Source organism: Bos grunniens, chromosome 11, assembly GCF_055505025.1.
Source record: "Bos grunniens cultivar Pamir isolate PY7600 chromosome 11, Bosgru_T2T1.0, whole genome shotgun sequence".
Taxonomy (NCBI): Eukaryota; Metazoa; Chordata; class Mammalia; order Artiodactyla; family Bovidae; genus Bos; species Bos grunniens.
The window spans coordinates 72,121,046-72,141,208 of record NC_141175.1 but is presented as its reverse complement, the minus strand read 5'-3'; the positions used below and the strand labels follow the sequence as shown (position 1 = coordinate 72,141,208).

At 37.5% G+C, this 20,163-nt stretch overlaps 2 long non-coding RNA genes across 12 annotated transcripts in view; one reads left to right on the top strand and one right to left on the bottom strand.

Annotated features, from left to right (window-relative positions):
* LOC147363325 (uncharacterized) overlaps positions 1–20,163 on the top strand; it is a 376,602-nt gene that overhangs the window by 350,373 nt on the left and 6,066 nt on the right. The gene's annotated exons all lie outside the window — the stretch shown is intronic.
* Positions 8,473–20,163, bottom strand: part of LOC147363323 (uncharacterized) — a 504,516-nt gene continuing 492,825 nt past the window's right edge. For 2 of the 6 annotated variants that reach the window (XR_015136929.1, XR_015136930.1), the window contains 2 exons: positions 10,436–10,529; positions 8,473–8,938 (listed from right to left, as the gene is read on the bottom strand). This is a non-coding gene — a long non-coding RNA (uncharacterized LOC147363323). Of the gene's footprint in view, positions 8,939–10,435; positions 10,844–20,163 lie in introns of those variants that run through there. The other 4 variants (XR_015136935.1, XR_015136928.1, XR_015136936.1 and 1 more) reach the window with 2 other exon arrangements.

Here is a 20,163-nt window from a genome sequence, read left to right as displayed (position 1 = left end):
TTGTGAATTGAATTTGGTATTTTACAAATTAGCAGGTCATATGCTTTTCTGATGGGCTTCCCTGGTGGCTCAGATGGAAAAGAATCTTTCTGCCATGCATAAGTGTACAGGCATGCTCCATAATGAATTTGTAAATTGAGATTATATAGTAGCTATATTTAGCCATTGAACATCAAGTTTTTATGAATTATTGATTTTATTTTAAATTCATAAATATTTTACTGTATTTTATTTCAAATATTGTAGTTCATTAAATATTTTTTGTAATTTTTATTTTATTTTGGAGTATAGTTATTAGCAATGTTGTGTTAGTTTCAGGTGTACAGCAAAGTGGTTCAGTTGTACATATACATATCTATTCTTTTTAAAAAGTTTCAGCACAGTTCCCTGTGCTATATAGTAGGTCCTTGTTGGTTATCTATTTTAAATATAGCAGTGTGTACGTGTCAATCCCAAACTTCCCATCTATCCCTCCCCCACACCCTTCTCTGATATCCATAAGTGTGTTCTCTGAGTTTGCTTCTGTTTTGTAAATTAGTTCATTTGTATTATATGTTTTTAAGATTCTTCTGCATATAAATAATATCATATGTTTCTCTTTGACTTACTTCACTTAGTATAATCTACAAGTCCATCCATGTTGCTGCAGAAGGCATTACTTCATTCTTTTTTATGGCTGAGGAATATTCTATTGTATATATGTATCATATCTTCTTTATCCATTCATTTTTTGACGGGCATTTAGTTTGCTTCCACATCTTGGCTATTGTAAACAGGGTTGAAAAGAACATTGCGGGAAATATCCTTTCTGACTATATTTTTTTTTCTGGATATAAGCCCAGGAGTGGGGTTGTTGTGTCATATGGTAGCTCTATTTTCAGTTTAAGGAACCTCCATATGATCTCCATAATGGCTGTAGCAATTTACATTCCTACCGGCACTACAGGAGGGCTCCTTTTTTGCCACACTGTCGCCAGCATTTCTGTTTGTGGACTTTTTGATAATAGTCTTTCAGAATAACGTGAGGTGATGTCTCATTGTAGTTCTATTTAACCTTTTTAAACTTTGTTTTGTATTGGAATATCATCAAATAACAATGTTGTAATAGTTTTAGGTGGTCAGCAAAGGGGCTCAGCCATAAGAGCTTTATGGTATCCAGTCTTAAATTAGGTCATGAATCCATTTTGCATTTATTTATGTGTATGGTGTTAAAGAATATTTTAATTTCATTTTTTATATGTAGCTGTCCAGTTTACCAAGCACCATTTATTGAAGAGACTATCTTTTCTCCATTGTATAGTTTTGCCTCCCTTGTCATAGATTAATTGACCAATGGTAATTTGATAGGAATTGCCCTGAATCTGTAGATTGCCTTGGGTAATATAGTAATTTTGACAATATTGATTTTTCCAATCCAAGAACTTGGTATATCTTTTCATCTCTTTGTGTCATCTTTGATTTCTTTGCTGATACATCTTATAGTTTTCAGAGTACAGATCTTTTGCCTGCTTAGGTAGGACTGTCCCTAGGTATTTTATTCATTTTGATGTGATGGTAAATGGGATTGTTTATTTGATGTCTCTTTCGGATCTTTTATTGTTAATATATAGAAAAACAACAGATTTCTGTGTATTAATATTGTCTCCTGCAACTTTACTGAATTCTTTGATGAGCTCTAGTAGTTTTCTGGTAGCATCTTTAAATAGTGACAAATGTATTTCTTCTTTTACAATTTGGATTCCTTTTATATCTTTTTCTTCTCTGATTGTCATGGCTAGGAATTCCAAAACTATTTTGAATAAAAGTGATGTGAGTGGATTTCCTTGTCTTGTTCTTGATCTTAGAGAAAATGGCTTTTAGTTTTTCACCACTGAGTATGATGTTATGTATAAGGTTTATCATACAAGTCCTTTATTATGTTGAGGTAAGTTCCCTCTTTCCCCACTATGTGAAAGGTTTTTATCATAATGGGTGTAGAATTTCCTTAAAAGCATTTTCTGCATCTATTGTGGTGATCATAGTTTTTATTCTTCAACTTGATATAGTGTTTCACAATGATTGATTTGCAGATACTGAAAAATTCTTCATCCCTGGAATAAGTCCCACTTGATCATGGTGTGCAATCTTTTTAATATGTTATTGGTTTCAGTTTGCTGATACTTTATTGAGTGTTTTTGCATCTGTGTTCATCAATATTTTCATCTTCTTTTCTGGTATTTTTGTCTGGTTTTGGTACCAGGGTGATGTTGTTCTGATACAATTCATCTGTGTAGCCATCTTGTCCTAGACTCCTGTATGTAGAAAGCTTTTTAATCACACTTGCAATTTCAGTGCTTGTGATTGGTATATCCCTATTTATTTTTTCCTGGTTCAGTCATGGGAGATTGTATCTTTCTAAGAATTTGTCTATTTCTTCTAGGTTGTCCATTTTTTTGGCTTGTGCTTACTTGCAGTAGTCTCTTATATGCTGAAATCCTCTGCATTTCTGTGGTGTCAGTTGTAACATGTCCTTTTTCATCTCTAATTTTGTTGATCTGACTCCTCCTCCTCTTTCTTGATGAATCTGAGTAAAGGTTTATCTATTTTGTTTATCTTTCAAAGAGCTAGTTTTTATTTTCATTGTTTGTCATTATTTTATCTCTATTTCATTTATTTCTGCCTTTTCCCCTTCTACTAACTTTAGGGGTTTTTTGTTGTTGTTGTTCTTCTTCTTTCTTTAGTAGCTTTAGGTATAAGGATAAGGTTGTTTGAGATTTTTCTTGTTTCTTGAAATAAGATTGTATCACTATAAACTTCCCTTTTATGGTGGGAAGTTTATTGCATCCTAAAGGTTTTGTATCATTATACTTTAATTTTCATTTGTCTCTGGGTACTTTTATTGCATCCTATAGGTTTTGTATCATTATACTTTAATTTTCATCTGTCTCTAGGTACTTTTATTGCATCCTATAGGTTTTGTATCATTATATTTTAATTTCATTTGTCTCCAGGTACTTTTTAACTTTGATTTCTTCAGTGATCCATGCATTATTTAGTAGCATACTGTTTATCTTCCCCGTTGTTTGTGTTTTTTTTATCATCAATTTCTAATCTCATGCACTGTGGTTGGAAAAGATTTTATTGTGATTGTGCCTCTCCTACTGTCTCATTGTGGCTTCTTTTTTATTGGATGTAGGGTATCTTTTATGGTAGGTTCCAGAATTTTGTTGTTGTTGCTGATGGTTGTTCAGCAGTAAGTTGAGATTTTGGTGTTTTTTGTATGAAGCCATGAGCTCATGTCCTTCTAATCTACTATCTAATCTATTAGCCTGGCATTTCACATGATGTACTCTGAATATAAGTTGAAAAAGCAAGGTGACAGTATACGCCTTGTCGTATTCCTTTCTCAAATCTGAACCAGTTGTTCCATGTTCAGTTCTAACTGCTGCTTCTTGAACTGCATACAAGTTTCTCAGGAGACAGGTAAGGTGGTCTGGTAGTCCCATCTCTTGAAGAATTTTCCAGTCTGTTGTGTTCCACACAATCAAAGGCTTTAGCATAGTCAATGAAGCAGTAGTAAATGGTTTTCTGGAACTCCTTTGTTTTCTCCATGAACCAATGAATTTGGCAATTTGATCTCTGAATCCTCTGCCTCTCTGAACCCAGCTTATACATCTAGAAGTTCTCAGTTCATGTACTACTGAAACCTAGATTGAAAGATTTTGAGCATAACCTTGTTAGCTTGTGAAATGAGTGCATCTGGAGAAGGAAATGGCAACCCACTCCAGTGTTCTTGCCTGGAGAATCCCAGGGACGGGGGAGCCTGCTGGGCTGCCGTCTCTAGGGTTGCACAGGGTCGGACATGACTGAAGCTACTTAGCAGCTACTTAGCAGTACAGTAGTCTGAATACTCTTTGGCATTGCCCTTCTTTGGGATTGGAATGAAAACTGCCTTTTCCAGTTCTACAGCCACTGCTGGGTCTTCCAAATGTGCTGACATATTGAGTGCAGCACTTTAATATCATCATCCTTTAGTATTTTAAATACCTCAGCTGGAATTCCATCATCTCCACTAGCTTTGCTTGCTTCCTAAGGCCCACTTGACTTCACACTCCAGGATTTCTGGCTTAGGTGAGAGACCACACCATCATGGTTGTCTAAGTCATTAAGACCTTTTTTGTATTGTTATTCTGTATATTCTTGCCAACTCTTCTTATCTCTTTGGCTTAGGTCCTTCTTGTTTCTATCCTTTATCATGCCATCCTTGCATTAAATGTTCCCTTAATATCTCCAGTTTTCTTAAAGAGATCGCTAGTCTTTCCCATTCTATTGTTTCCCTATATTTCTTTGCATTGTTCATGTAAGGCCTTCTTACCTCTCCTTGCTATTCTCTAGAAATCTGCATTCAGTTCAGTATACCTTTCCCTATCTCTCTTGTCTTTCACTTCTCTCCTTTCCTCAGCTAATTGTAAAGCCTCCTCAGACAACCACTTTGTTTTCTTGCATTCTTTTTCTTTGGTATGCTTTTGGTCACTGTCTCCTGTACAGTGTTAAAAACCTCTGTCCACAGTTTTTCAAGCACTCTGTCTACCAGAGCTAATCCCTTGAATTCACCACCTCCACTGTATAATCATAGGGGATTTGATTTAGGTCAAACCTGGATGGCCTCATGGTTTTCCCTACTTTCTCCAATTTAAGCCTGAGTTTTGCAATAAGGAGCTCAGACTTGTTGTGTTCAGTCACTAATCCATAGCCAACTCTTTGTGAACCCATGGACTGCAGCACACCAGGTTCCCTGTCCTTCACTATCTCCTAGAGTGTGCTCAAGTGCGTGTCCATTGAGTCAGTGACTCATTCAACCATCTCATCCTCTTGCCAACCCCTTCTAAACATGCTCTCAATCTTTCCCAGCATCAGGGTCTTTTCCAATGAGTTGGCTCTTTGCAACAGGTGGCCAAAGTATTAGAGCTTCAGCATCAGTTCTTCCAGTGGATATTCAGGGTTGATTTCCTCTAGAATTGACTGATTTGATCTCCTTGCTATCCAATGAACTCTCAAGAGTCCAACACCACAGTTGAAAAGTATCAGTTCTTCACTGCTCAGCCTTCTTTGTAGTCCAACTCTCATATCTATACTGAACTAGTAGAAAAACCATAGCTTTGACTAAATGGACCTTATTTGGCAAAGTGACGTCTCTGCTTTTTAATACACTGTCTAGGTTTGTCATGGACTTCCCTGATGGCTCAGATGGTAAAGAAAGAATCTGCCTGTTAATGTGGGAGACCTGGGTTCTATCCCTAGGTTGGGAAGATCCCCTGGAGGAGGGCATAACAACCCACTCCAGTATTTTTGCTTGGAGAATCCCCATGGACAGAGGAGACTGACAGGCTATAGTCCATGGAGTCGCAAAGAGTTGGACATGACTCAGCGACTAAGCACACACAGAACACTAGGTTTGTCATAGCTTTTCTTCCAGGGAGCAAGGGTCTTTTAATTTCATGACTGCATTCACTGTCCACAGTGGTTCTGAACCTGATCCAGTCAGCTCCAGGTCTTGTTTTTACTGACTGTATAGAGCTTCTCCATCTTTGGCTACAAAGATCATAATCAATGTCTGTGCTATGCTGTGCTGAGTCACTTCAGTTGTGTCTGACTCTTTATGACCCCATAGACTGTAGCCCACCAGGATCCTCTATCCATGGGATTTTCCAGGTACTTATTCCTATATTAGCAATGTTATGACTTTATAATATGTTACTATTTGATAAAACATGGCTCCTCATTGGCATTTAAGACAATGTTTCTTTATATCATGTTCTTATTCATTCAAGATAAAAATTTACAAACAAATTCATCCACTTGAATTTTTATTATGCATCAGTTGTAATCATAGATTGATTTGGAGAGAATGGACATATTAAGCCTCAAATTTCAAGATGTATCTTTTTAGTTATGACTTTTTCCTTCAAGTCTTTTATACTTACAGTTAGGATTAGCTCTTCACATTCTTTATTTGTAGATCCTTAGCCAGGTCTTTCAAATGTTTTTTCTACTTTCATCAAATATATTTATTGTTGTTGCTGCTGCTGTTGTTACTATTATATTTTAATAGATTGTTTCTTATGTATCAGTTCAGTTCAGTTCAGTCGCTCAGTCATGTCCAACTCTTTGCAACCCCATGAATCACAGCACGCCAGGCCTCCCTATCCATCACCAACTCCCGGAGTTCACTGAGACTCATGTCCATCGAGTCAGTGATGCCATCCAGCCATCTCATCCTCTGTCATCCCCTTCTCCTCCTGCCCCCAATCCCTCCGGGCATCAGAGTCTTTTCCAATGAGTCAACTCTTCGCATGAGTTGGCCAAAGTACTGAAGTTTCAGCTTTAGCATCATTCCTTCCTAAGAAATCCCAGGGCTGATCTCCTTCAGAATGGACTGGTTGGATCTCCTTGCAGTCCAAGGGACTCTCAAGAGTCTTCTCCAACACCACAGTTCAAAAACATCAATTCTTCGGTGCTCAGCCTTCTTCACAGTCCAACTCTCACATCCATACATGATCACAGGAAAAACCATAGCCTAGACTAGACGAACCTTTGTTGGCAAAGTAATGTCTCTGCTTTTGAATATGCTATCTAGGTTGGTCATAACTTTTCTTCCAAGGAGTAAGTGTCTTTTAATTTCATGGCTGAAGTCACCATCTGCAGTGATTTTGGAGCCGAAAAAGATAAAATCTGACACTATTTCCACTGTTTCCCCATCTATTTCCCATGAAGTGATGGAGCCGGATGCCATGATCTTCGTTTTCTGAATGTTAAGCTTTAAGCCAACTTTTTCACTCTCCACTTTCACTTTCATCAAGAGGCTCTTTAGTTCCTCTTCACTTTCTGCCATAAGGGTGGTGTCATCTGCATATCTGAGGTTATTGATATTTCTCCCAGCAATCTTGATTCTAGCTTGTGCTTCTTCCAGCCCAGCATTTCTCATGATGTACTCTGCATATAAGTTAAATAAGCAGGGTGACAATATACAGCCTTGACGTACTCCCTTTCCTATTTGGAACCAGTCTGTTGTTCCATGTCTAGTTCTAACTGTTGCTTCCTGACCTGCATACAGGTTTCTCAAGAGGCAGATCAGGTGGTCTGCAATTTCCATCTCTTTCAGAATTTTCCAGTTTATTGTGATCCACACAGTCAAAGGCTTTGGCATAGTCAATAAAGCAGAAATAGATGTTTTTCTGAAACTCTCTTGCTTTTTCCATGATCCATCATTTTTCCATTATTCCTATAGAAAAATCAGAATGAACTTTTTGGCCAACCAATATATAGGTAAAAGACTGTTTAAAGAGAAAACATTAACTGTGTTTTGTGGAAGTTATAACATCTGTAGGAATAAAATGTATCAAAGCAATAGAAGATGAAAAAATACCATTGCAGAGCTCTTATACTATAGGCAATATGTTATGGTATTATCTGCAGGTAGGGTCGCTAAGAGTCGGACACGACTGAGAGAGTTCACTTTTACTTTTCACTTTCATGCATTGGAGAAGGAAATGGCAACCCACTCCAGTGTTCTTGCCTGGAGAATCCCAGGGACGGGGGAGCCTGGTGGGCTGCCGTCTATGGGGTTGCACAGAGTCGGACATGACTAAAGCAACTTAGCAGCAGCAGCAACAGACTGTAATAAGTTAGAGATGCATATCATAAAGTCAGGGCAGTAGTTTTCCAACTTTTGATCTTAGAAAAACTCAAGAGTCTTAAAATTACTGGGTACCCTACTCTAGAGAGATTATTTATATTAATTCTATCAGTGTTTATCATACTGAATATTAATTTTTAAATGTTTAAAAACAATAAGAAATTCATTGTATGTTAATATACATGTCATATTTTAATGACAAATACTATGTGTAACAAAAGAGTAGTGAAAAGTATCACTAGTTCACACCTTGAAAATTATTTTAACATTGGTCTAAGAAAAGATGGCTAGATTCTCATACCTGCTGCATCTTTAATCTGTTTAACCAGACATGATATTTAGTTTCTGGAAAACCCCATGGTACATTTGTAAAATAAAGAGATGATTTTTTAAATCATCATACTTAGCATCATTGTGAAAAGTTTGACCTTACAGATTCCTTAAGAGGCTCAAGGACTTACAAGAATCTCTGCCCAAGAGAAAAAACTAAAGAAACAAATCAAAGAGGTATAGCAACAGGAAACTAGTGAATAAGTTGTAATCCTAAAAGTCACTTAATGCAAAAATAGTGGGAAAAAAAGAATGACTAGAGTACAGACAAGAAAAATAAGAAACAGAAACATAGCAGATTTAAATCATAATGGTAATAACATCACGTATAAAATGGATAAAACAAGTTGTCAGGCTTTATAAAAATTCAAAACCCAACTATAAAAGCAACTCATTTTAATTATGAAATATATAAACTACAGGTTAAAAAAAAAAGATGGAAAAAGAATACCATGCAAACACATTCATTATAAGAAAAGTGGCTATTTTAATGTCAGATTAAATAGATTTCAGAATAAGGAATATTCCTTATCCTTATCAGTTGAAGTACAGTTGATCCTTATTATTTGTGGATTCCATATTTGTGAATTCACCTCCTGGCTAACATTTTCAATTCCCCAGTCAACCCCATATTTTCATGGTTATTCTTGGACATGGGCAGAGTGAGGAGGGACAAATTTTAGCCTTCCAACATGCACATTTCCAGCTGAGGTTGAACTAAGCAATGCTCTGCCTTCTTTTTTCAGTTCTCACACCAAGATGACCAAAAGGAAGAGACAGTAGAGGGCAGAGACAGCAGAGGGCAGTGTGATGTAGTGCAGTAATACACATCTCTGGAAACAGATGAACGGGGCTCACATCCTAGCTCTGGCATATGTTAGTGGTGCAGCCTCAGGCAAGTCACTTCACACTTTTGAAGCTCATTATGTTTTTCTGTAAAATAAAGAAGAATCTAGCAGGACAGGACACCTTGTTTCCAGGATTTAAGATTAAAATCTATGCCATACATGTACATATGTGTATATAATTTCCCTGGGAGCAATATACCAGTATTCACTAATTCAGTATTCAGTGACATTGTAGAACATAACTACCTTGAATAAAAAGAATCTACTGTATATTTAAAAGGTGCAATTCTTTAAAGAAATGCAAATCCTAAATGATATGTACCTAAAATTAGAGCTTCAAAACACAAGAACCAAAAACAGATGTAGGAGATTCAAATAAATCCATAATAAGAGCAAGAAATTTCAAAGTCCTTTTTTAGTAATTCATAAAACAAGCAGGCACAAAATAAATATGAATCTAGTTAACATTTTAGTACATTCCGCTCAACAACAGAGAATACATATTCTTTTCAAATGCACATGAAACACTCTCCAAGACAGACCTCTGCTGGTCCATAAATAATTTTCAATACATTTAAAAGGATTATAATCATACCAAATGTGTTTTTTGATCAAAAATGAATTAAATTAATAATGAGTAACAAACATATATGGACTACACCTTAGTATATGGATATTAATTGACATACTTCTAAAAACCACAGAGGTAAAATAAAGAAATCTCATATATGATTAGAAATTATTTTCAACTGAATGAAAATAAAAATATACCATATAAAAATTTATAGGATGAATTTAAAATAGTGCTCACAGAATATATATAGTTTCAGTTCTTATGTTAGAAAAGACATATAAAATCAGTTTTCTTGTACTTTATAAGCTAGAAAAAGAAAATTAAACCCATAGTAAATAAAAGGAACAAAATAAGAGTACAAATCAGTGGAAGAGAAAAGATATAAACACTACAGAAAAACAACATATTCATAAAAAGTATTAACCTCAAGCTAGACTCATCAAGAAAAAAAAAAGAGAAAGAAGACAAAATCTATGTCTACAAAGAAGAAGAGAATAGGGGAAATCACTACCAATCCTGCACACATTAAAATAAGATAATGAAAAACTTATGTCAATAAAATGAAAAGTGTAAATGAACTGGCCAACTTTTGAAATGTGCAAATGACCAAAGTTAACTCAAGGAGATATAGTGTAACTATATAGCTAAAGAAACCAAATTCATAAATAAGAACTTTCCCACTCTCTCCTCTCCACACACACACATATACAAAAATCCTTTAGAGACAGATAAATTCTATTATACACTTAGAAATGAAAAAATGCTATTTATATGCAAAAAAAAAATTCTCATTGGAAAAGACCCTGATGCTGGGAAAGATTGAGGGCAGGAGGAGAAGGGGACCACAGAGGATGAGATGGTTGGATGGCATCACCAACTCAATGGACATGAGTTTGAGCAATTCTGGAAAACAGTGAAGGACAGGGAAGCCTGCCATGCTGCAGTCTGTGGGGTCACAAAGAGTTGGACATGACAGAGAGACTAAATAACAACAAATTTTCTGCAAACCTTTTCAGAATATGGAGGAGAAACAAACCCTTGCCAATTTATTCCATGAGGCCAGTGCTACTCTGTTGTTGTAGTTTAGTCTTAGTTGTGATATCTAAAATCAAAAAAGGATATTACAAAAAAAGAAATTACAGGCAATATACTTAGCAGCAGTAGCATACTACATGAATATAGATACAAAAATCTTTAGCAATGTTAGCAAATTGTATGCATGTCTGCTCAGTCACTCAGTCCTATCTGACTCTTTGCAACTCTATGGACTGTACCCCACCAGGCTCCTCTGTCCAGGGGGTTTCCCTGGCAAGAATAATGGGATGGGCTGCCATTTCCTCCTCCAGGGGATCTTCCTGACCCAGGGATTGAACCTGCGTCTCCTGTACTGCAGGTGGATTCTTTACCGCTGAGCCACTGGGGAAGCCAAAAATTTACAAAAAGGTTAATACATCATGAACAAGTGAGATTTATTGAAGCAGTATAAATTTGGTTTAATACATGAAAATCAAACAATATTCTCCATATTAACTAAATAAAGAGGAAAAAACACATGACTGTTTCAATATACAGCATATATAATTTTTTTTTTAAATGCAACACCCATTTATAAAAACCCTCAACATCTAGCTCATTTAGCTCAGATGGTAAAGAATCAGTGTTCGATCCCTGGGTTGGGAAGATCCCCTGGAGAAAGAAATTCCTGCCAGTATTCTTGCCTGGAAACGCCATGGACAGAGGAACCTGGTGGGCTACTATCCATGGGGTCGCAAAGAGTAGGACACAACTGAGCAACTAACACATGTTCAACATCCAGGAATAGAAAACCATACCCTCAACTCAATAAAAGGCATCTGTAAAATATCTACAGCTAATAAAGGGAAAAGACAACTTTTTTCCCTAAGTCTGGGAATAGGACTTTTCTGTCCCCTCTCAGCACTTCTATTCAACATAGTTTTGGAGGTCCTACCAAGTGCAACTGAAGAAAAGTCATACAGGTTGGAAATTAAGAAGCTAAAATCCTTTTATTCATAGACAACATGATCAAGTATATAAAAATAAGCAGTCTTCAAAAAAGATACTGGAACTAATAGCAAAAGTCAAAGAATAAAATGAGTTATAACTTATTTCTAGAAATTGACAAGGTGACCTTAAATTTATATAGATATGTGAAAGATGTAGTAGAGCCAAAATAATTTTGAAGAAGAAAACAAAGTTGGAGGACATAATCTGACTTCAGGAGTTAGTCTAAAGCTACTGTAATTAAGAAAAAAGGCATGCACTAAAATAAATATTAAAGGACATTTAATATTTAGATAATGAACATAGAATCATGGCAGCTCATGAAGGAATGAGAATTATAGAAATAAATATGTGACTAAATTTAAATGGCCATTAACTATGTAAAATAATATGAATGCTGTCTTGTGATATTTTGACATATGTTTAATAAAATATATGAAAAAAACAGCAAAAGTCTAATTAGAAATAGAAGAAGTGGTAAAAATACTAATTTTTTAGAATAAGTCAGATGATGTGTTGTAAAATTTAGGGCAACCAATACAAATAGTAAACAAAAGTATACCTAGGAAGCCAATAGGGAAAAGTGTAAAATATTTGCAAAAACCTATAAAATGAGAAAAATTACCATGGCAAAAAGGAACACAGAACACATTGGAGAACTATAAATCAAATCATAGGATAGTAGATTTAAAAGTAAATACATCAGAACTTTACTAAATGTAACTGAACTAAAAAGTCTAAATTACAAAGTTTGTCAGATTGGATAAAAACAACTGCATATAGAATCAGTTCAGTTGCTCAGACATATCCGACTCTTTGTGACCCCATGAATCACAGCATGCCAGGCCTCCCTGTCCATCACCAACTCCCAGAGTTTACTCAAACTCATGTCCATCGAGTCGGTGATGCCATCCAGCCATCTCATCCTCTGTCGTCCCCTTGTCCTCCTGCCCCCAATCCCTCCCAGCATCAGGGTGTTTTCCAATGAGACAACTCTTCGCATGAGGTGGCCAAAGTATTGGAGTTTCAACTTCAGGATCAGTCCTTCCAATGAATACCCAGGACTGATCTCCTTTAGGATGGACTGGTTGGACCTCCTTGCAGTCCAAGGGATTCTCAAGAGTCTTCTCCAACACCACAGTTAAAAAGCATCATTTCTTCATTGCTCAGCTTTCTTCACAGTCCAAATCGCACATCCATATATGACCACTTGAAAAACCATAGCCTTGACTAGACAGACCTATGTTGGCAAAGTAATATCTCTGCTTTTCAATATACTATCTAGGTTGGTCATAACTTTCCTTCCTCTTTTAATTTCATGGCTGCAATCACCATCTACAGTGATTTTGGAGCCCAAAAAAATAAAGTCTGGCACTGTTCACTGTTTGCCCATCTATTTCCTATGAAGTGATGGGACCGGATGCCATGATCTTAGTTTTTTGAATGTTGAGCTTTAAACCAACTTTTTCACTCTCCTCTTTCGCTTTCATCAAAAGGCTTTTTAGCTCCTCTTCACTTTCTGCCATATGTCATCTGCATATCTAAGGTTATTGATATTTCTCCCAGCAATCTTGATTCCAGCTAGTGCAAGAGTGAACAGCGACATTCTAGCGAACTAAATTGGACTGGAATGGGTGAATTTAACTCAGATGACCATTATATCTACTACTGTGGGCACGAATCCCTTAGAAGAAATGGAGTAGCCATCATGGTCAACAGAGTCCAAAATGCAGTGCTTGGAGGCAGTCTCAAAAACGACAGAATGATCTCTGTTCATTCCCAAGGCAAACCATTCAATATCATGGTAATCCAAGCCTATGCCCCAACCAATAATGCTGAAGAAGCTGAAGTTGAATGGTTCTATGAAGACCTACAAGACCTTTTAGAACTAACACCCAAAAAAGATGTCCTTTTCATTATAGGGGACTGGAATGCAAAAGTAGGAAGTCAAGAAACACCTGGAGTAACAGGCAAATTTGGCCTTGGAATACAGAATGAAGCAGGGCAAAGACTAATAGAGTTTTGCCAAGAGAACGCACTGGTCATAACAAACACTCTCTTCCAACACACAAGAGAAGACTACACATGGACATCGCTAGGTCAACACTGAAATCAGATTGATTATATTCTTTGCAGCCAAAGATGGAGAAGCTCTATACAGTCAGCAAAAACAAGACCAGGAGCTGACTGTGGCTCAGACCATGAACTCATTATTGCCAAATTCAGACTTAAATTGAAGAAAGACTAGACCATTCAGGTATGACCTAAATCAAATCCCTTATGATTATACGGTGGAAGTGAGAGATAGATTTAAGGGACTAGATCTGATAGATAGAGTGCCTGATGAACTATGGAATGAGGTTCGTGACATTGTACAGGAGACAGGGATCAAGACCATCCCCATGGAAAAGAAATGCAAAAAAGCAAAATGGCTGTCTGGGGAGGCCTTACAAATAGCTGTGAAAAGAAAAGTGAAAAGCAAGGGAGAAGAGGAAAGATATAAGCATCTGAATGCAGAGTTCCAAAGAATAGCAAGGAGAGATAAGAAAGCCTTCCTCAGCGATCAATGCAAAGAAATAGAGGAAAACAACAGAATGGGAAAGACTAGAGGTCTCTTCAAGAAAATTAGAAATACCAAGGGAACATTTCATGCAAAGATGGGCTCGATAAAGGACAGAAATGGTATGGACCTAAGAGAAGCAGAAGATGTTAAGAATAGGTGGCAAGAATACACAGAAGAACTGTACAAAAAAGATCTTCAAGACCCAGATAATCATGATGGTGTGATCACTCATCTACAGCCAGACATCCTGGAATGTGAAGTCAAGTGGGCCTTAGAAAGCATCACTATGAACAAAGCTAGTGGAGGTGATGGAATTCCTGTTGAGCTATTTCAAATCCTGAAAGATGATGCTGTGAAAGTGCTGCACTCAATATGCCAGCAAATCTGGAACACTCAGCAGTGGCCACAGGACTGGAAAAGGTCAGTTTTCATTCCAATCTCAAAGAAAGGCAATGCCAAAGAATGCTCAAACTACCAAAGCATTGCAATCATCTCACACACTGGTAAAGTAATGCTCAAAATTCTCCAAGCGAGGCCTCAGCAGTTGCAAGGAGATCCAACCAGTCCATTCTGAAGGAGATCAGCCCTGGGATTTCTTTGGAAGGAATGATGCTAAAGCTGAAACTCCAGTACTTTGGCCACCTCATGTGAAGAGTTGACTCATTGGAAGAGAGTCTGATGCTGGGAGGGATTAGGGGCAGGAGGAGAAGGGGACGACAGAGGATGAGATGGCTGGATGGCATCACTGACTTGATGGACGTGAGTGAGTGAACTCCGGGAATTGGTGATGGACAGGGAGGCCTGGCATGTTGCGATTCATGGGGTCGCAAAGAGTCGGACACGACTGAGCGACTGATCTGATCTGAAGCTGGTTTTAGAAAAGGCATAGGAACCAGAGATCAAATTGCCAGCATCCGTTGGATAATGGAAAAAGCAAGAGAGTTCCAGAAAAACATCTATTTCTGGCTTATTGACTATGCCAAAGCCTTTGACTGTGTGGATCACAATAAACTGTGGAAAATTCTGAAAGAGATGGGAATACCAGACCACCTGATCTGCCTCTTGAGAAATTTGTATGCAGGTCAGGAAGCAACAGTTGGAACTGGACATGGAACAACAGACTGGTTCCAAATAGGAAAAGGAGTACGTCAAGGCTATATATTGTCACCCTGCTTATTTAACTTATAGGCAGAGAACATCATGAGAAACGCTGGGCTGGAAGAAGCATATCAAATAGACATGTTAAAATAAAGATACAAATATATTGCAAATAAAGGAAGGGAAAGTGTATAATATGAATAGTACATAAAAGATAATTATTATAAGCATAGAAATATCAGAAAGGATAGACTCTGTAACAAGAAGTATTACTGAAGATAAAGGGAATATCAACCCACCAGGAACACATTATAATTCTAAATTTCTTTGCAGTGAATAATATTCAAATTAAATAAAGCAAAACTTGACAGAAGTGAAAGATATAGGAAAATCCTCCATCATAGTGATAGATATTTTTCAGTAAACAAAAACAATAATGCTCTTAGAAAAAAACAGAGTATTCTTAATGTTTTGTTGGAGGAAAAGATTTCATAAATCTTAAACAGAATGTAAAATTAAATTTCTTTAAAATCAGGAACTTGACTTCATTAAAAGGTAACTTTAAATGAGTGAAACCCAAAATGAGAGAAAATATTTGCATTGCATATATCCCTCAAAGAATTCATATCCACAATATAAAAAGAACTGCTATAAGACATTAAAAATAAATAACCGAATTTTTAATGCGGAAACACTACACAAAAGAAAATCTCAATATCAAAAGGTTGCTTTAAAATATACTAAAGCTAACTGGTTATCAGGGCAATTCACACCCACTGGAATGGTGAATTTTAAGTCTCACAATACCCTCATTTGTCAGGAATGTAGAACTGGAGCTCCCATACACTGCTGTTGGGACCGTACACTTTTACCACCAGTCAGAAAAACCCTTTGTCACTCTCTAGTAGAGCTGAACACATGAACACCCTATGATGTCATAATGCCAACCGCAGGTATATACCCAATGCAATGTAACTCGTTTGCACTAAAAGGCATGTACAAGTGTTTACAACAGAAGTATTGGTAGAAGCTTCAAATTGTAAACAACAATAGCATAGATAAGTACATTGTGGTAAATTCAAACAACGAAATGCACAGATTGCTGCATGCAACAACACAGATGAACCTCTCAAACACAATAGTAAATGATAGAAACAAGACCAGAAAAAAAGAAAGAAAATGTACATGCTGGCAGAGTTAGATTTACTATGAAGAGAATATGGATAATCTTTAACTTGCTCAGATTCAATCTAAGGCCCTGTAACAAATATTGTACTTATAATTATTTATTTCAAGAGAGCCCACAAATCATTCAAGCTTCACATCTTCCATGAATCAGCTCTTTCCTCAAGCTATACAATTCCAAAATAGTAAATTAACTAGATGTCAATTGGTGGCTACTTCTAAAATGAAATGGCTGGTGACAGGAAGTGGACCTAGGAATGGTTTCAGAGATGCTGTTAACTTTCTATTTATTAATTAACAGTGATTAATTTGTGATGTTAAATGTTTAGCAACTTGTTTTCTGAAACAAAGTTCCTCATAGTTACATATAGTCATGCTGCCTGATGTTAAGTTACCAGAATTTGAGGATCTAGTGGCAAAATTCCTGCATGTTTAACATTTGGATCCCACAAGCTGGTACAAGTCATCTCTAGCACACCATTTTGGGGTGCAGTGTCATGGCCATATTTCCTTTAGATATTCCACTGAAATATAAATGTAGGCTGTATCATGCCATTTGTATATTTTTTACTTCAATAAAAATAGTACTTTAACAATTCTATAGGATATCCTTTCCAAAAAATGAAACTAAAGTAATGATCACTGAATATCTTCCAAATAAATTCAAGTTATTATGGGAATGGCCACTGGGAAAAATTTCTTTTTACAAATTAGTTCAAAAAATAGGGTATATATTACCAATACATCTGAGCTTTCAAAGCACTATCCACATATCTCTGTTAGCACTCTTTTTATAAACCATTGTAATTGTATATTTATTTTTATGCAATTTCTTAGTAGGCTGTGAGTAGTTTAGGGGAAGAAACTGTGTTTTATTTATAATCTCAGCCACCAAAGCACTTCCCTGGTGGCTCAGACTGTAAAGTGTCTGCCTGCAATGCAGGAGACCTGGGTTCAATCCCTGGGTCGGGAAGTTCCCCTGGAGAATGAAATGGCAACCCACTCCAGTACTCTTGCCTGGAAAATTCCAAGGATGGAGGAGTCTGGTGGGCTACAGTCCATGGTGTTGCAAAGAGTCAGACACCACTGAGCGACTTCACTTTCACTTTTCACTTTCAGCCACCAAAAAATGGCTGGCATGTAGTATGTTAAGTAAATATACTAAATAATCATGAAACATAATATATAAAGGAATTATGACCAGAGCAGATACATGATATTGGAGCTCACAACAGGGAGAAACCACTTCAAGCTGCTACGATCAGGGGATCATGAAAACTATCACACATATTTCAATGTGTTTTTGCCTACATAATGCTTATTGCAATAAAATGCTTCACCTAGCCTCCACAAGAGGTCATAGTCTTCTTTGGTCTAATGAGACTGAGGGATTTTACTTAACAAAACAGGCACACAACAGCTTATAAAAAAGAGCTCATTTTTTCCTTTGATATTGCTGAGTGCAGATATTATGCAAAACAAGCAGGAAGAAATCCTATGTGTATTTCAAAGTATTACACAGATGCTTACAATAAATTTTTATTCTCCATTTAGCTATCTTGAGGATAACCTAAAGTGTCAATAGCTTTCTATAGGTTATTGTCCCTGAAAATTTTCTTTAAGAGTGAAATGAAAGGTGAGCAGAAAGAATCAGCTATTTTCCTGGGGTGGCTACCCCCAACTGAACCTTCAGATTTCACAGTTCCAGTGATACTTCAATCAGACTCTCAGGAAATCTGACCTCAAAGGACTTTTTTTACCTCCAAAAGCAGAATTGGCAAATGATTAAATTGGGTATTCCTTGATATCCTGCTTTTTTCCCCCCAGTGAACCAAGTGTCTGATGAAATGCAAGTGTGTATGTCTATGTTTCCTTTTCTGTCTGGGTTGGGCCAGAAAAAGTATTATCCTCACGTTATACAGAGGTGGCCAGTCACCTTCCCTTGCAGAGACTCTGTTGTGGGCAAGTAGTAGGGGCAGAGATGAACAAGAAAGGAAGATTTCACAAATCTGTTTCCTGGAATACCTTAATCTATATTAAGGTTGACCAAAGCGTATGTTTCCATGCTGCTCAGAATATTGTCGATAAATGCATTTCAGGGTCAGGGATAATGTTGGAGTCCAAGTTCATGTTAGCAAGTACTAGAAGGAGTGTTGGGAAGAAGGGAATTGAGCTAAACCCCAAGGACTAAGGCACCATCAACCTGTAGAGTCTAAGGTCCCATCAGATTCCATAGCAACAGTGGTAACCAGGCCTCTGAGAAAGCTACAGAATCACAGGGAGTTGCTGCTGATTACTAACAAGAGAAGGCAAGCCATTCTCAGCATGCCCTGAGACCTCCAAAAAAAAAGATGGAGCAGTAGAGAGAAAATGCTACTTCATTCTTTCCTAAACTAGGTAGACTGGAAATGACACACAATGCATTTTATATGGTTTTGAATGATTCAAATTTGAAATAATATGATTCAAAAATAGTAGCAAAGCATCAATTTATGCAAATAATTGAAATAATGAAAACTCCCCACATTTTCTAATGTGTAAAGAATCATATTTTAAAGCTGCTGGGACAAAGTGAATTGCACAGTGTAGCACTTCTTTGGTTGACAGACAGAAATACCTCTCAACCTTTGTCAGAATCAGCATTTCTTGTGGGGTCTTCCTGTGCCTGGGAGGGTATCTAGTGGCATCTCCAGTCTCTACCCACTGCATGACAGCAAATAACACCTCAGGACATTGCCAAATGCCTCTTGCAGGGTGGGCAAAATTTCTCCCATTGAGGACTACTGCTCTAGGGCCTGTGTGAAGAGCAGTGTGTCTTGAGTGTAATGAGTTAGGGGAAAATGATTTGACATAAGGTTAGAGAGTTAAGGAGAGGATAGATCAGGATAAGCCCTGTAAAGGAATTTGGATTTTCTCAATGTAAAAGGAAGCCAGGGAGTAGGTAATTTAATCAGAAGTAATGGGATCACACTGACTTCTAGATGGAGAATACCATCATAGGAAGGCAAGAAAGACAACTGGGAAAGAAGTCAAGGTGCATCTGCAAGCAAGAGATGGTGACAATTTGGACTATGGTAATGTCAGAAGAAGTAGATTCAGGATAAGTTGTGGAGGTGAGACCAAGATTTACTGGAGACCACAGAAAGAAGGAATTAAGGATTAATCACTAATATCAGGCTTGAGCAACTGATGTGATGGTGTCTGTGGTACATTAAACTTGGCTACAAATTCTCTGCTAGTCTCTTCATTGAGAGATAGATCATAAACTCCACTCTCACCATTACTGTACCACATACCCTTTTTATTCTAGATTGAACTTGTCTGAGGCAGAAATACAGCAGAAAGGACATTCTAGGACTTCTGAGGTGTGGCTGGAAGAAGCTTTGCCCATGTTTCTGGGGACATTTGTTTTTAGTGTCTTGGAGTTTCAGATACAAGTTTGACCACCGTGAGTCAGTCATGCTACGAGAAAGCCAGGCGGAGGTTCCAGCAGGGCAGGAGTGACAAGGAGGTGCAGAGAGGAAGACCTGCCCATCCAGCCCCCAGCTCTTCCAACTTCCAGCCAGTAGTGTTGTCTCAGCTGAAGTGAAGTAAAGTGAAACTTGCTCAATTGTGTCCAATTCTTTGCGACCCCATGGACTATATAGTCCTTGGAATTCTCCAGGCCAGAATACTGGAGTGGGTAGCCTTTCCCTTCTTCAGGGGATCTTCCCAACCCAGGGATCGAACCCAGGTCTCCCACACTGCAGGCAGATCCTTTACCAGCTGAGCCACCAAGGAAGCCCAAGCTCAGCTGAGGCCCCAGATATTATGGCATGTCTGCGGAATGGTGGGTGATTCCCGCTGTGCCCTGCTCAAATTCCTGATG